The sequence below is a fragment of the Carassius auratus genome, chromosome 18, assembly GCF_003368295.1.
Source record: "Carassius auratus strain Wakin chromosome 18, ASM336829v1, whole genome shotgun sequence".
Taxonomy (NCBI): domain Eukaryota; kingdom Metazoa; phylum Chordata; class Actinopteri; order Cypriniformes; family Cyprinidae; genus Carassius; species Carassius auratus.
Window position 1 is genome coordinate 7762992 of NC_039260.1, and position 14740 is coordinate 7777731.

The following is a 14740-nucleotide window of genomic DNA, read 5'->3' on the forward strand; positions in this document are numbered from 1 at the left end:
TGAAGGGTATATTTGTTGCAATAGCCAACACTACTTAATTGCATCAGTCAAAATTATAAATTTTTCTTTTATGCCAAAAATCACTAGGATATTAAGTAAAGGTCATGATCCATGAAGATATTTTGTACATTTCCTGCTGCAAACATATCAAAACTTAATTTTTGATTAGTTATATGCATTGCTAAGGAGTTAATTTGGACAACTTTAAAGGCAATTTTCTCAATATTTAGTTTTTTTGCACCCTTAGATTCCAGATTTTCAAGTAGCGGTATCTCAGACAAATATTGTCCTATCGTAACAAACCATACATCAAATAAAGCTTGTTTATTCAGCTTTCGGATCAAGTGTACACCTTATGACTGCTTTTGTGGTCCAGGGTCACATATTAATGGGAAACCATGAGAAAAGTGCAACATCAAGGTAAGGCATTCCAGGGTTTTTACTGTTAGTACTGTAAAAGAATGTTTGTAATCTTTTTCTAAATGGTTTATAAATGTAGTAATTTCATGGTTAAAGCTAAGTGTTTAATTCTCTTCCAGCATTACAATACTATCTGCCATTTCAGTTGCTGATAACTGTAAATAAGCCATTTGAAGATTAATTTACCATAAAAAGCATACTGTAAACACTGCAGGCAACATATAGCAACAGTGATTAAACCAATGGCATGAGTTTGGAGCGGGGCTATCTATTTGTCTTGACCAATGGAAGAAGGGGTAACCTGCTTGAAAACAGTCATTTGGCTATGCCAATGATTCTGAAATTACACACTTTAACAGTAATGATGCACATGACAGTCAAAACTGTCACACTTGATTTCCAAGACACTAATGAAAATATGTCATCACATAGACCAGAAATTCCAATTCAGCTCATTGAAAACACATTAACCCTCCCGGATTACAAAGCAAATAGAAAAAGTGTGGCGCCAGCATTTCTTCTGAACTCCCAAAGATGCTGAGATTTGTTCAAGCCATCACGGCTATTTAAAAAAATATCTGTCACATTAAGACGTGTGTCCTGTTCAATTTAAATGGAAATGGGACAGCTTGGAAGAAAGAAAAAAAAAAAACAGTTGAAAGTAGGCTGACTTTGAGGAAAGCTACAAATGAGAAAATAAGGTGATTAAATTGGAGAAATCTCTTGTCAATACAAATGTAAATGAGTTTCTGCAATCTGTTTATTATCCATGAAGGACAGTGCAGCGTGTGAGATAGGGCTATTGCATGTTCATTGTACAGTAGCAGCACTCTTCCAGTCGGATCTAAAGAAAGAGGGGTCAAATGAATATGGAGAGGAGCTGTAGTCATGACCTCTTTCTCTGAAACAAACCTTTCTTATTATCCCTGAAGAAACTTAGTTGACGGTGGGGGAAAAGAGCTGCACAAGGACTTGTTTTCATGGGGAGATGGATCGGCTGTTTTTTTTGTGTATACAGTTGCTCAGATGTGGAGTTGTACTTTCTGACATGGGACATCAAAGCTCTCATTATCTTAATTAGATATACTTCAGAATCTATTAGCATCAGCTGCTTTGCACATCTGAGGCAAATTTTAAATGTACTATCGAAAACAGATTTTGAAATGCAAATTTAGAGTCTGTAATTGATATAATTTATAGATTGATAGGCTTTCGCGTTTTAATGTGGTCTGGGTAGCTCATTAAAAATCCCTAAGGAGTCTCAAGCTAATACTTTCTGGAGGGGCAATTTTTTTTTACCTTTCTGCAAAACTAAGTACATTTAATCTAAATTAAATATTAATATTTTGTTCAAAACTAATTAAAATACAATTTTACCTCCAAATCTGAATAAACTCATCACTCCTAAACAGCAAACCTAGACATAAAAATTACCGGGATTTATTTATTCCCACAAAATAGCTTCTTTGAAGGAATATTTTCCCAAAAATGAATAAACTGTCATCACTTATTCACCCTAATTTTGTTCCAAACCTGCTTGACTTTCTTTCTTATGCAGAACATAAAAAACATCTTAAACTGTTTTTGATCGCTATGGAAAACAACACTGCTATATAAAAATATCTCCTTTTGTTTTCCACAGCATAAAAAAAGTCATACAGGTTTAAAACCAAATGAAGGTGAGAAAGTCATGATATAATTTTCATTTTAGGGTTATTTCATTTAAAGGGTCAGCCCCAGGAGCACTTCATTTTAATAATCAATCCCCTAATACTGGCCCATAGCAAGAAAGGCTGTTTTTTTCAGTCAGTGCGTCTGAAGGGCTGGCTGGCGCTGGAGCTTTGGTGGATAATCCATTGGATCGAGCCTCCTTGGGCAAGGGCCAGCCGGCAGCCGGATGGTTTTGGGCATCCCGCCCGGTCAATCCCCACACTCTGGAGGTCAACATCCAGTAGATGCCAGAGGTCAGAGTAGAGACAGACTCACTGTGACTGTGTGCTATGGCCTAGCAAGACCAGAATCCTCTTCTAAAATGATCATAACAACAAAGAAAAGTTTTCAGCTAATAAAAGGCCATTCAGTGTTCATGATATTATTCAAAGCCATTTGTACTACAGACAAATTTAGTCATCATACACTATGTAGCTCTTTAATTAAATGATTCTGAACATTTTTCAAAGAAATGCTGTACGCCCATCTTATTTAATTGATTAATTAATTAATTAATTAATTAATTCATAAAATATGTTTAGTAATGTCATGAAGCCAATTTGAAGATAACCAAATCCAACTGTACTGCAAAACCTGTGCAAAACATCCCACTATTTGGCTACATGGTCAATTATGGTGCATTTTGTCATACGTCATAGTGCATATGGCCCAAAAGTATTAGTATATTACAACATTTTTGGACACCTCAGGTGGTCAACTTAAAATATATATATTAAAGAAATCTGATATTTCTATTGGTTGGCTTTCCTGTCAGCATGACTAAGGCTTTGCAGATGATCCAGAACACAGCAGCATGTCTGGTCTTCAATCAGTCAAAGGGGGACCCACGTCACACCTCTCCTGATTTACTCCACGGTCGCTGCCAGAATCAGATTTAAGGCTTTGACACTTTTGCACCCCCTAACCTCAATACAATTCTATAAGTGTATGCTCCCTCCAGTTGCAGTCACTAAATGAGTGGCACCTTGCTGGGCCTTCACAATGAGGCACCAAGTCACTTTCCAAAACCTTCACCTTCAGTGATCCTCTCTGACAGAATGAAATGCCAAACTCTACTCAATCTGCTGGGACCATCACAACTTCCAAAAAGCTTCTGAAGACCAGTCTCTCTGCAAGCACTTAACCACTCCACAATCTTAACTAAGGGACCTTTGTTTTTTTTTTTGCATTTCCCTTCTGCTCTAGCTTTTTTAATACTATGAATATTGCTGTTTTTATGATTTATTTCTTACCTCCATTGTAAATTATGTAGGATAAAACCCATTTGCTTAATGCATAAATGTAAATGTAATATTTTAAATGCATGTTTTTTTTTTTTTTTTTTTGTTATCTGATTTCTAGTATACGCCATCAAAGTGTTAAATGACCCCTTGCAATTATAACACAAACCACTAGGATGATTTAGGACCACCATTTAACTGTGATTCATTTAATGATTCCAGATGTGGAACTATTTTCTTCATTAAAAACAACAGATATTGATGGGAGAAAATTAAAATAATAAATATGATGTCAATGTTCATGGTATGCAGGTTTTTGGGGATTACTTTTAATTATATATTAATAATATATATATTTTATATATTAAAATGTATTATATTAAAATATATTTAAGTCATCTTACAGCTCCCTTGGAAGTTTGCTGAGGTCCCCAGGTTGAGAACTACTAAACTAATACTTTAAGACATATATGGTATCAGTAAAAAAAAAAAAAAAAAAAATATATATATATATATATATATATATGTATATATATATATTTTTGACAGACCCCTTGCAATTGCATCACAGAACACTAGGTGTCTGTGGACCCCCAGGGTTGAGAAACACAGCTTTAATCAAGTAATAAAATGAAAATAGGAAACTCCATATTAACTCATCTAAATTAAATCACTGTTCTGATTAAACAATCATTATTATAATTTGTAGGACTACAAGTTCCATTGCAGAATATACCCATACAGCTTTTGCTCCACCAAAACCTGACAGTTTGTCTCTTTTCTTGGCTCTAACACACACAAAAATACACAGTCTCTTTTACACTTTCACCCTCTCCCTTTCTCACCTCTCACTTGGTTCCATGCTCTTTCCACAATGTCTCAGCAACCTTCCTCTCACCCCATGATCCTCGCTGAAGCTCTGTCTCTCGCTTCATGTCATGTCTCATCTCAGGGGAATTTTAGGGTTTTGTGCAGAGGAACAGCATCTGCTGGGGGACAGGCGAGGTAAAGGAGAATTCCTGGCCTTGAGCATCAGCACTCCACTGGAAACTGTACCCTCTCCTCCATAACAAGAGAGATGTGTTTATTTTCATGACCTTTATTGGCATCCTTCTCGCCAATCCAGTGTGCTGTCGCTCGGTGGTTTGCCATAATTACTTTCGCAGATAGAGGTGAGAAAGGGTGCAGTCGCATCATAAGAGGCACTCTCGCTGGTCAGGTGTCTGCACTTTCCAGCATACAGATTTGAATGTCAGTGTAAGGTTGGGCCAAATGACTTAAAACAGTGTTTCCTCGGAGGTGGCTCGATTCGTAGAATAAACGCATTAAGCAAATAAGCTCCAAAGAAAGAAAAGGGCAAATATTCTAACTGTGCCAAAATGAGATAAAGAAGCATTTCAACCAAAATTGTCATGAATTCTTACATTATTTACAAACCCTCCTGTCATTCTGTACTTTTTTTTTAGAAAATTTTGCTCTATTTAATTATTTTTTTCCAATATTTCTGGGCTCACTTTAGTTTGGGGACCAATTTCAATATTAAATAACTATTAACAATGACTTTTGTCACACTAAACTTGTTGAATCACCTCTCAAAATGTCGTCTGTGATGCAGGTTGGACATCACTGACTTCATTTGGTTTTCAAACCAAACCTCACATTCTCAAAGCTGTGCCAAATTTGAATTCTGAGTCACAGCCAAGGCGTTTTCAAATGAATGCTGACTTAAATTTCATATAGTTCCTCACACAAAGCTGCAATGGCTTCAGAAGTGTTCAAACACAACAAGAGTTGTATGGACTATTTTTTATAGTGCTTTTCTTAGTCCCTTTTGGAGCTGCTTTTAAGGTTGCATTCTGGTTTGGCACAACATGATGACTATTCCTACTGGGAATTTCTTGGCATATGCAAACTGACTAGGTTTACTGTAACAGTTGATTACATAAAGCTGCTATATTTGAGTATGCTGCATAGCATTAGTTTCCTAAAACCAAACATTTAAGCACGCCAGAGCTGATTTCTGAATTGACAATTATGTTAAATACCTGCCTGTCAAAAGATTCACTGAACTGTGAAAATATTTTAATTGTGACCTGAAAAAATGCTTAGGCAATTCTCTTCGCAAGGTGGAAAAAAAGAGAAGAAAATTGAAAATAAATGCATAACAAGACAAAAAGGAGTGAAAATGCAGCAGCACAACGCAACAACACAGGGACCTGCTTCCTCTCCATCAGCACAGCAACAAGCCTTGGGGTGCAGCTCTCACAACAAAGAACAAGAATCTCTCTCTCGCTTTTCTGAAGAATACAATTTTCTCCCCTTCTTCTCCCCACCCTTGTACCCTGCTCAAATTCTGCCCAAATCCCCTGCTCTGGGATCTACATTCTGCACGCCACAAACCATACTCCCTGATGTCTCAAAACATAAGTGTGTCTCAACATCACTCTCTTTTTGCTTTTAATTTACCAAGGAATGCTAGTGCCATTTCACGGCTCTTTCCCTTCTCCCTACATGCCTAGAGCCAATACCCAGTGCATGTGTGTCTGAGAAACTGCCTCTACAGCTCCAAGTGAGAAAAAAGAAGCTCCAGTGGATTTTCGAATGCTGTCTGCCAATGAGATCTTTTGATCAGCTGCCAGGTGATGACAGACGATCTGCATTAATCTCGCTCTTTCTCTGACTCTTTTCAAGCAGAGGGCAGTGAGCAAGGCTCATCAGTTTGAAAAGTGAAATGACGCCACGTGGGATTTCTTTGTTTCTTATTTTCTCTGCTGTCTCCTCCTGTCTTCTTCATGCCACACTGTATGAGAAAAACACGATGACATCAGCAGAGCTGAGTCAAAACAACAGGGGAAGGGAACGAGGTCAGACAAAGCTCTTGTTAGGATGTTTGTGCTAAAACTGGCCTATAGTGGGATGGAGGTTGTTTAAGAACGGGCCTACGCTGTTGCTTGCAAGCTGAAGGAGTTTGGATCCTTGCATTGCATTGCATTACATCAAACCTCACAGTGCAATCATTTATGAGAGCTCGCTCTGGCATGACTTCACAAGCACCCCATCGATAAAACACTAAAACAAATTTGCTTATTAACTTTTTTCCAAGTTTTAATTGTGCAGGCGACACCCTGCAGCTTCTCAAATTAACCATAGAGGAAAGCAAACTTCCTTGCAGACTGTTAGCTAGTACTTTCAAGCTTGTACACTCTGCAGAAAATGAAACTGGTTTGCAGCTACTGTAATGCTGTATAAAAAAATAAATAAAATGTATTTATGTCAATATTTTTGAAAACATTTCCAGTTAGAATTTTCTGATTTGTCAAACAGTAGGGGAGGGCAATATACCATTATATGGGATTTACCGGTAGAAATTTGTCAACCGATAGAGATTTTGGACTATCATCTCTATCACGGTATCACGTGATGTTACTGAGATACAAGGTAACAAATACTTATCATTTGCCTGCGTTTTTAAGCACTGCAGTTTAAAAACAAGTAATTTTAAGACACTGAAATGCAAACTCATTTGCATGAAATTAAACGGGAGAAAATCACTACAGTTCATATCAATAATGTATATTGGAGCCAGGCAGCTCTTAAAGTGACAGCAGTTTAATATTTGTGATGATCGCGACCCAGTGAGACACAGGGAGAGAGAGATCCAATTGCAGGTATGTTTATTTAGGATAATCCAAATCGTAGTCCAAACAAGCCAGGTCAAAACCAGAAAACAATCCAAAAAGAAAACAAACAGGGAAGGAACAGGAAGGGAACAGGAACTCGGAATGCGAGGAATCTCGGAAGACGAGAAAACAGGATCACGAAAGGAAAGGACTCCATCCAGACAACAGGAAAGGACTGGTAAATATAGGGAGGCTAATGACAAATAAGTGAAGGCACCTGGTGCAAGTAGCAGGAGTGCAATTACTGTGATGAAGGGACAAGGCTAGTGGGAATTGTAGTGCCTACGGTGAGGTGCCTAAGGGGAAGTGAGCCCACTTGTGGACACCCAGGGAAACAGAGACCAGACAGCGTGACAATATTCATATGACAAGAATAATGAAATTTCTATTGCATCAATATATTTTATATAATAAAGACCTAATTTAGAGAAAAAATAATTATATTGTCATACTGTATATATTGTGATATCAATTTCACAAATCTGAGTTTATATCTCTAAATAATAAAATGTATGACTCAGTATTCTGGAGTGTGAGATATCAAATCAGAATTGTAAGATTAAAAATTGACAATAATCTTTTTCTTTTATTCTGTGGCAGAAACAAAAAGACACAATTCTAACTGTAGACTATATGTCATAATTAAAAAAAAATTCTCACAACTGGGAGAAAGAAATACCAAATTGTGAGATGAAAAGTAAAAAATTAGCTTTTTATATCATGGCAGAAACAAGACTCTTCAAAATATAATATAAAAGAAAGTCATGTTTGGCACTATAAGGGTGAGCAAATGATGACAGAATCTTCATTCTTTGGTGAATTACACCTTGAACACATTCAGTGACATTTAGAAATGCATCGCTGCTGAAGACAAAAATAACAACACAACAGCATATATTATCGTCTGAGCTGCATAGAGGAGAAATGACAGAAGAGAATATGTCTGTCTTCCATCAGTCCCAAATTAGCCTGAGGGGTGCAAGCGCTCGGTCTGACACATGCAGACTCACGTTGATGTTTCTAACAGGCCCTGTCAGGGCAGACTGACCCCTTGGCAGATGGTGTGTATCACATGTATCACCTCAGAATCATCAGCATGAGAGTTGTCACTATTAAGCCGACCCCGACCCCTTGCCCTCGTCTCAAAATCCAGGTGTGAGGGTGACGAGACAGAAGCATCATTTCTGCAGGGTCACGGCCTTAACTCTATACAGCACTCGTTTGTAGAAGATCTGGTTCTGCACGCAGAACACAAATATTAGGCCGATTTCTCTCAGCACCTCCAGTCACAGCTAACAGCTGCTGATGAACGAGAAGCGACGGCTTGTGATGGCGCTTCTCCATTAGAAAAACATAACCAGCTGTTACTTCGATAGGGGACGGTGGGCTTATTACCGTGATTTCCAGCGGGAGTAGTTCTCCTGTTTGGCTGATTATTTTGCATGGCTGAGATTCTGCAAGGGAGGTACGTGTTTTGTGTTGCTGACAGATAACAGCCTTTTCCTTTCACCAAGGTCTAGGGATAAAGGACTAAATATTTCATCCTGGAAATTATTATATCCGGTAAAGTCTGAGAAAAGCCATCAGCGAGCCCGTTTTATGCTGGCAAAAAGGAGAATATTGTTTCAGATGACGCTCAATGCTAAATTTGTCATTTTGTAATTTTGTGAGGGTAAATGTTACTCTGCAAGACCATTAAAGGAATAGATCACCCCAAAACGAAAATGTCTACTCACTCTTGTGTTGCTCAAAAGGGCAGAAGGCAAGATTTTCTGTGAATAATAACACTCTGTGAATAGCATTTAATTTGGTAGCTTTCATTTCATTCAAACCAGAAGTTCAAGCATTGTGAAATGACTCATTTTGTGTATGAATAAAAAAAACCTTTCAAATGACATGATTTAGATGATAAGATGACAAGATAAGATGATTAATTTTACACAGTTTGTGACAAGTGATCTCTGTTTGCAGTCTTGCCACCTTTTCTGTGTCCAAGCTTTTTCCATACACTACTTTGATCACATTTTATTTTAAGGTCCAATTATTGCTATTAACAAACTATTAACTATGACTTTTGCCTCCTAATTTGTTACTTATTAATAGTAAGGTAGTTGATAAGTGTAGGTATTTTATAGGATTTGGGAAGTAGAATATGGTCATGCAGAATATGTGCTTTACAACTACTAATAAACAGGTAATGTGTTAATAATAGACATGCTAATAAGCAACTAGTTAAAAGTGAGAATTGGTCCCTAGACTAAAGTGTTACAACTACATCTACTGCATTAGCTAACTGCTAGGAAATGGAAACATGCTGCTCTGGATGAGAAGATCAATGTAAATATCTGTTCTATGTACAGTAAATTAAAGCTAATAAAATTAATGAAACATTTATTTGCAAATTGCTTGCTCATTCATTGTAGTGAATGCCTCATAGAGCACTACAGAGAGCAATCTTAGATTACTCTGAAAGTAAGTAACCACTTAAAAGATGTTTGATTTGTTAGATAAAAAACACATTGACTGTTAGCTATTTTCAAGTTAGCGCATACTTTCAACCACACTGAAGAAAATCAAGAAACCACTCTTTCCAATCCAATCACACACACAAAATCTTTCCAATCATGGTATTAATAGAAAATTGTCATATTTACTGACCTCATATCTTTCCAAACCTGTATGAATTTCTTCAGTAGGAGAAAAATATATTTTGGCCGCACTTTATTTTAAGCTCCAGCTCTTGCTATTAACAATCTATTAATTATGACTTCTTTTTCTATAAACTCCTAATTTGCTGTTTTTAGTAGTTAGTAAGTTAGTTGTTAATTTTAGTTATAGGTCGGAATATGTACAATGAAAAAAAATTTTTCATTCATCCAATTAAATTAAATTGGGGTGGTTATTTGCATCTGTATTTTTTGACTTGAGCCAATGAAAAATAAATTACTTGCCCTTAGGCAAAGTTATTTGTTTTTCATTGGCTACAGCTGAAAAATGTATGTGAATCATTACCCTGAATTTTTTGGTTGGATGAATGAAACACTTTTTTTCAGTGTAGAATATGGTGTTTCAGAATATGTGCTTTAATAAACAGCCAATATATTAATAATAAGCAAACAGTTAATAGTGACAATTGGTCCCTATACTGAAGTGTTACCGTTATTTTGAGGAATTGTCCAACTGATATTTTCCAGTTCACTGAAACTCAAAGGGGTCCAAAACAACATTAAATGAATAATAATATTTTTTAAAAAAAATATTCAAAACATCTCTTTTTATAACTTGCATCTCTATGTTCCGCTGGCAAGCTTTTATTGCCGCCTCTGTTCTGTCGTCTTTCTCCCACTGACAATGAACTGAGAACTTTTGTTTACCATGCAAAACAGCCTTTACTCACCTAAATGAAGCCAAGACCACGTACCTAAGGCAATTGATACTGACTGGTAAATTACTGAAGAACAGCACTTTAAAAGAACACACTAATAACACACTTGAGCATTTAGAAGAAAAGGCATCAGAGAATTAGTCCTGAGAGTTGTTGGCATTACACAATGATAATTAAGGAGCTGAATTTTACTGGTCTTTTTCCAAAGCAAATATCTGGCTAAATACAAACAGACACAAATATGTTCATCCTCAGTTCACTCTAACTTTTAGCCTGAACTTTACTGTGTGTCAGATTCAAGCACAAACTCTTGAAACGCAGCTGTCATAGTTTTCAACTCTCAATCCATGGATTTCATGTTCTTCAGTATAAGGTAAAGCCTTCAATCGCTGAAGATCTCTCGGCTGACTCTGCTGCTTGTGTGATACCCTGAGCTTTAGTAAAAATTTCACCCCTGCTTCATGCACTCTTCTGTTTCAGAATCAGAGCACACTGTGCTGGATCGTGCTGTCCTGGATAAGGAACAGCTGTTTGAATGAATCTTTAATGTTCACTCACATCGGCATTTGCCTCTGCCAGCTGTACATCTGTACCATCGTTCTTCACAGTTTCAAGTGCCTATCATTCATTAGCCCACCACAGCTCGATCTCATTACAGCCTGCTGTATGCATGTATGCATGTTTTGAAATCTTTCTTTATTCCCTAAAAGTATAGTGGAATTATGCATCACATGGAAATGGACTGTTAATGTCTAGAGGTGTAAAATCTATTCAAACTGAAGTTTTTTTTGTTTTGTTTAGATTTTTAAGTCTAGTGTACATGTGTTACGCATCTGGCACATACTTTTATCTAGGCAATATTATATTCAGCTTATACATTTTGCTACTGTGTTCCCTTTTAATCGATTTTAGAATCGCTAGTATCATGCATTGTATATGTTAAAATAATAAATGCAGTAAAGTTGTATTCAAAAAGTTGTAATAATGGTTTGAGAAATCAAAATGTACTATTATGGTGTATTAAACAGATAATAAAATAATATATATATATATATATATTATATATATTATATTATATTGTTATTTGTACCACTTTTTATCAACCACCAAGGAACTACTAAGCTGTAAAACACTTTTTATTTCTTCAATTCTTTGATTTTAATGCCTTTTCTAAACCAGGACTGCCACAGGGCCCCTCAAAAATAAAAAAAGGAATAGTAACAGTCATTGCGTTCAACTTAATATTTCATCTTTTAGTTCCCAGCATAAACTAGATTATTTAAGCAACTTCCTTTAAAACGCAGGCTATAACTGCACATTTACTGCTAATGAATAGCTCCGGGTATTGAGCCGTTTACTGCACCATTGAACTTGATGCAAAGTTTTGAAATAATGCTGTGAGACAAGATCTCACAAAACTGCTTTTATGGAAAACCTAATGGCTGCAATACATAGAGATTTCTTACTTTAATGCTAATACCTTATCTGGAAACCGCTGCATATCTGTAGAGTCCATCACTTAACCCGACCTCGGAGTTTATAAAGTGTATCAGAATGAAGAGCCTCTTTTCCCTGCATTTACCTCTCTGTTACCTTTTAGCATAATTACTGCACCATGTTTAATGTCAACTCAAATACCACGCTAATCAGCATCAGAAAAGAGGTCAGACTGTCTTACAATTGTTGTCGGCGTTTGAAAGGATAAAAGCCTGTGCTTGATTCTGCATAACAGCATATCCTCTGGTCTCTTCTCACCCCTCCTTTTGTAAATCACAATGGCAGATTAAAGCAGGAAGGTTGTGGTGTGATTAACAGCAAATGCTGCCTGAACAAGTTTGGACTCAATTTCAAAATGAAAAAGCGAGGACAAAAATTAAACACAAATTACCTGCTTGCAGGACTCAGATGTGCTTGTAGGAATGAGCCTTTTGGTTTGAGAAGATGACGATCAGTGGCTCCATAGAAAATGGCTTGTTATCTATGTGAGACAAACAGAAGAGAAGAACATTGCTCATTTACTGTTGCTGTGACGAGTGAATAAACATGAGCTACCAAATCCTCCTGTCGAGAATTCTATTTCCTGTTCTTTATTCCTTCTAGGAGGCAGCCGTGGGTGCTCTGGAGAGTAGTGCATTATGGGATTCCATAAACACAGAGGAGGCCTAATTGGCTCTCAATGAATGGCCACAACCATATATCACAAACCCCATGCCCAGGCTAACAGCCAGTTGAACTATTGCTGCCGCAGTTGCCTTTCTCTCATGTGTGCACACTTGTATCCCAGCTCATTCGGAGACAAATATTAACACAAACAACATGTTTACACAGGAGAAAGAGATGAACAGCTGCATTCACGAGTCACAGACGCAAAAGCAAATTCGCATTTGAACACACTCAGACATCTGTACACGCAGTCCAATACGAACACAGTGAGGAAAAAACACCCAAGGCGGTTTATTGGTTCCTCTCCGGCTGTGAATTCACGCTGCCTGCACAGCAGACGGGTCCTCACGTCATTTTATTAGCACTCAAGGGTAGGGGAAGAGGTGTCTGCAGGGAACAGAGCCACTTTGAGAATATAGGATCTGACTAATGCACTTTTCTTTCTGTTAGTGTGTGTTTGTGTGCTTAAACTTGTGTATTTTAACCTTTGTAGTGCTTATATACTTGCTAGAGTCCATCATTACACTCAGACAATAACAATGCTCATTCACTAAATGGAAATCTTTCATTTCATTTGAAGTATCATCTTCATCCAAGATGTTTCTCGTTATATGCCTAAGGAGAATGATTCAGTTGTTGATATTCATTATGAAGTCACTATAAGGATTCACTTAAGCTGAAATTCTGGCAGATGCCATTAAGTAAAATAAATTATTTGTCATGTTATAGCTGATAACCAATAAATGTCTGATAATAAAAAAAAAATACTATTTTAATAAAAAAAAAAAAAAAAAAAAAAAAAATACATATATATATATATATATATATATATATATATAAAATGTTGAATACAAAAAAGATTTTTGTTTTGTGGTTTGTGAAATTAAATGAATAGTAATGAAATTATTGAACAATAATAATTGTTTTTTATGTGATAAAGATTGGTGGAAATAAAAAAAAATCAATTAAATATCCAATACTAGTTTATATATTTTATACAGATTTTTTTCTATATATAAACATATACATACATAATGACACATCTATATAACTATAAATTAATGTGCATGGCATAATGCATGTAATTTGCACTTCAAAGAATTTGATTTAAAAAAAAATAATACAGAATTTGGCAGACTTTAAAGGCATTGCAAATTGTTGTTGAGATGCCTTCTGAATCTGACACACATTGGTGTGGGATTTCTTTAAAACTCCTACTGTTCTCAATTTAATGTCATTGCTGTCTATAAGAAGTACTTGAGATATTGAAGATTTTTGATTTTGACATTTGTTTCCCATTGGAAAACAACACAATGCACTAATATTTTGTAAGACACCACCTTTGATTCTAGTATGAATGTTTGTGACATTCTGGATGCAAAATATCTGATCTTCAAATCCATAAATCAGACAACACTAGACATTTGTCTAATTCACCTCTCAAAGATCTTGAATGTTATGTGCAGACACAGTCTGTTTCTGCCCTGGTTTCCTAGGAAAAAAGTCACAGATCAGGGCACAGGAAGAGAGAGCAAGATGAAAAAAAGGGGGGAAGAGACAGAAACACTCTTCTCTGACTGGGTCTTCACAAGGAGGAGTGAATCCGTGGAGGGGGAAGAGAGAAAGAATGTCTGCTCATTATTCAGCCTGGCACTCGAGGCCACAGAAAATAGCTCTCTTCATTTTTCTTGTCAAGCTGTGGCTCTGTTAATGGTGTATTCTCAGTCAGTGGTGAGACAAAAGGGTGGCTTTAGCCGGCACCAGGCATGCAGAAAGTCAGGATAAGCACAACAACCCTATCCGATGACCGCTTGCTCTGTTGGTAGACGACCGCCCGTAAAGGACTTGAGAAAAAACACCTTAAAGAAAGCTGGCATCCTTTTAAAGGGGCTGTATTCCTCCTCTGGAAATAAAATAGCTTTCTGCCTTGGAGACCATTGCCAATTTTCCCACTTTTCCTCAAAAAATCTTACCCTAAATTTCTGTGAAAACCTTCACGGTGGCAGCATCATCTAGGTAATAAGAAAAGCTGAAATAGCCATTTAATATTAGAGAGTAAGACTGATTTATAAGCATTGCAAGCTACTGTGTCCGGTCTTTCCTCCATTGGGCTCATGATTGGTCTAATTCAATGAGCTAAT

At 36.7% G+C, this 14740-nt stretch overlaps 1 protein-coding gene across 1 annotated transcript in view; it reads right to left on the bottom strand.

Annotated features, from left to right (window-relative positions):
• LOC113118293 (alpha-1,3-mannosyl-glycoprotein 4-beta-N-acetylglucosaminyltransferase C-like) overlaps positions 1-14740 on the bottom strand; it is a 100211-nt gene that overhangs the window by 44754 nt on the left and 40717 nt on the right. Inside the window, exon 2 of the mRNA XM_026287354.1 lies at positions 12325-12414. The gene's annotated coding sequence lies outside the window, so the exon portion shown is untranslated. The remainder of the gene's footprint in view (positions 1-12324; positions 12415-14740) is intronic.